The sequence below is a fragment of the Euprymna scolopes genome, chromosome 22 (assembly GCF_053919585.1).
Source record: "Euprymna scolopes isolate OS-2025 chromosome 22, ASM5391958v1, whole genome shotgun sequence".
Classification (NCBI taxonomy): domain Eukaryota; kingdom Metazoa; phylum Mollusca; class Cephalopoda; order Sepiida; family Sepiolidae; genus Euprymna; species Euprymna scolopes.
The window spans coordinates 75,664,016-75,667,706 of record NC_136503.1 but is presented as its reverse complement, the minus strand read 5'-3'; positions in this window follow the sequence as shown (position 1 = coordinate 75,667,706).

Genomic DNA, 3,691 nt, shown 5'->3' with positions numbered 1-3,691 from the left:
CCGATAACTACTTAAATGAATTTTTATATAAACTACAATGCCATAATCGAATATTCTTCAAGCACAAAATAACGGAAAACATTAAAATATGCTTACAAATATTCCTTACGTTGACGGAACTCTCTTAAATTGTTAACACACAATGCTCAGGTGCCCTCCATTAAATTGAAAACGGGGCTCTCCATTTCAAAGTCGCTGCCATTTTGATTTTTTTTAATCGGTTCGTGATTTAAAAAAATACAAACTAGTTAAAAATACAAACTAAGGCACTTTTCTACCATAAAAGTAATTTTATTGACTATGGTAACATTTATTTCTTGTATATTTATATTATTATATATATAATATTTTCTCTTTGTAAGGAAACATCATTTTGTTGGTCACTCTTGGCTACGTATGGACACAAAGTTTATATAAAAAATATATTTTCGTGAAAAGTATCTCTACTTTCATCATATTTTGCTTAGGATAAAATTTTTGAATATCAAAACCTATCTCTTTACAACCCCCTCCTTTTCCATGCCCTATCATACTTTCATCACAGTCCATTTTCTGTAGGCTGTTTTTGAACCCAGTACAACGCCGGGTACTTCTGCTAGTATACAAATATATATATATAAATATATATATACGTATATATACAGTGATGATCATATTTATTGGCACGGTAAAATAAAAGTTAAATTTTGTCTAATAAATTCTAAAAAAGGGATTAAATTAAAGAAAATAACAAAGTATATTATGTATTTTTAACTGGCCTTTCCGATGCAGCAATCGGATTTTAGAAAAAAATAAATAACAAAGGAACAACAAACATAATTGCAAAAAACCCTTGTTCAAAATTATTGGCACGATTTATTTAATAATCAATTGTATCGCCTTTGGCCTTGATTACCTTCCTCAGTCGCTTTTCATAGTTTACAACCAAGTTGTTGCACTCTTCAGTAGTAATTTTAGCCCACTCTTCCTGACAATAATCCTCCAATTGAATAAGATTCTTAGGCTTCCTTTGCATTACCCTCAATTTTAATGTTCTCCATAAATTTTCAATTGGATTAAGGTCTGGGCTTTGTGATGGCCACTCCAAAACATTAATATGATTGTCCTCAAGCCATTTCTTAGTCAGTTTAGCCGAATGCTTTGGGTCATTATCTTACATGAACCACCAACGACGACCAAGTGAGAGCTCTTTAGCAGAGTCTTTCAGGTTTTCATCCAATATTTTAACATAATCTTCCTTTTTTATGCTACCTGTTACCTTAACAAGTCGTCCTGGTCCAGAGGCAGTAAAGGATCCCCAAAACATCAAACTGCCTCCACCGTGCTTCACTGTGGGTATGGTGTTCTTAGGCAGGAAAGCTTCGCCAGATTTTCTGTAAATATAAGACACTTTATTATGACCAAATAACTCTATTTTCGTTTCGTCAGTCCATAGAACACGTTTCCAGAATGCAACATCTTTATCAATATGACGTTTTGCAAAGGCTGGCCTTGCTTTCAGGTGCATAGGCTTCAATAAGGGAGTCTTTCTCGGACGACATGCTTTTAAACCAGATCTCTTCAAAACTCTACCAACTGTATGTCGAGATACATTCACTCCAGAGGTGCTCTGTTCATCAACAATCTCCCCAACAGAGATCCTTGGGTTTTGTTTTACTTGTCGAACAATTTTCCGTTCATCTCTTGGGGAAAGAATCCTTTTTCTCCCTCTACCCTCTAAACTCATTTAGTTAATATTTAGTTATGTGTCAAAATCTTGTTGTTGAAATACCATACGGTCGGGGATAAAAATAGAAATCGCATGCTAAACTTCAAAGCGAAAGATTACTTAAAACATTTTTTAACCAAAATACGCTCGCGTTTGAACTAAACGAGCCAACACAATAATATTCCGAAACAGATATTTGAAATGTCGGTCGGCTTGAAATGTGGTGTTTGACAGGTGAAATGTCGGATCGTTTTTGATCTGAGAAACACACACACACACGAAACAGATCGGGCCTGATAAAAGAATTAATGACGTCAGCCCAAGGTTCGACATGAATTGTTTTTTAATATGTATTATCTGAGAAACTTCAGAATGATAATATGTTTTGGGCGTAAATAGAATATTTTGGGGAAATACTCAACCTGCCGATGCACAAAGGACTTCAAATGCAAGCCAGTGTTTATTTCCAATTATGACTTATCTAAAATGTCATATGGCAAATTGTTTTGGGCGCTAATGGGAATTCTGACATGTAAAGAATATTTTTTTTAAAGAAATCACACGGATGTTTTTACAAAACAAATAATTCAAAGAGGAAAGGAGATCAAACGGATATTTTTTAAATAGATGAAATTTGGTGATCTATTACAAGCTAAAAATAATATTTCCTCTGATTATCAGTTGATAATATGAAAAAAAACATTATCGAGAAGGCGTGGTCAGGCAAGCTGGGAGGAGTCAATTTGATTTTGGAAATTGGGGACGGAAAAATAATACCTGCCACAAGCCAAATCGACCAATGAGAAGGAATCAGGTGGATTGTTATCAATCAATTTGATTGCTCGAAGACGAACGTAGGCGTCGTTATTATTCAAGGGTTTTACTATATAAGATCTGTAAAACTCGATTTAATGAGATAGAAGAAGAGAGAAGACAGAGAGAGATCTTTGGAGCGACAGAGATAAAGGTTTCGGTAGAGGAATCCAGCCACCCACCTTCTCTCTCCCCCTCGCTGGTCGCCAGAGAGCTCAATTTGCAACTTAATAGAATTCAGAGGACCTAGGAAGAGACCAGCCAGAACACCTTAACGATAAATACAACGGTCCGCGACTCCGACCGAGTATTTCAACAACAAAAAGCTCATTCAAAAATCTAATTGCTTGCTTCCATTTAATCTTCAATTGTACATACGTCTGTAGATAATCATTTATGAATTTCCTAAATACATTATATATCAACCAACCTCCGGAGTTTGTTTGCTGATGTGCTGTTGTCCCATGTAACTTTATTTCTTTTACTTGCCATTTGTGACCCCGTTCCCGTCAACGAACACCCAGTCAACAGGACGACCAACTAGACGATCAAGAAGAACAGGCCTTGAGGACCGTGCAACCAAGAAGAGTCCTCCAACGCCTTGACGAGAACTCACTGGGTGACGCGACGTACCAACGGTTGGAAGACCTGGTTGCCCAGTCGACATAATTAATTACCCGGTGACTAGGATAGTCATAATTGGGCATCGACCAAGGTTAAGATCATAACTGTACCGACCAGGTTGCAGATCATAACTGGGCCGCGATCAGAGGTTTAAGGTCGTGTACGGTCACTGGTAAGGTCACAAACGAACGGACGAGCAGACATGGGTGAATTTACAGGTCCACTCTTCTTTTTTCGGGGGACCAATAAAAAAATAATCGAGTCAGCAATAGGTGACAAGACGAGAACAAGTTACACGAAGTAAAACGAAAGATTACGTACAGAGTCCCGAGTTAATTGCAAATATTGCCGAGTTTTAAAAAGCTAGTCTAATTTATTTCGGGAGTTATATCGACCGAAACGTTTTAAAAACAAAATCCTACCAGAGGAATGTTGTCTGAGTCATGGACATTATACACATTTGGTAGCGGTGTTCAAGGCATTTTTTTGCATTTAATAATGCGACACTTTGTGTATTTATCGTTTTATCTTTTTTGATGATCATTC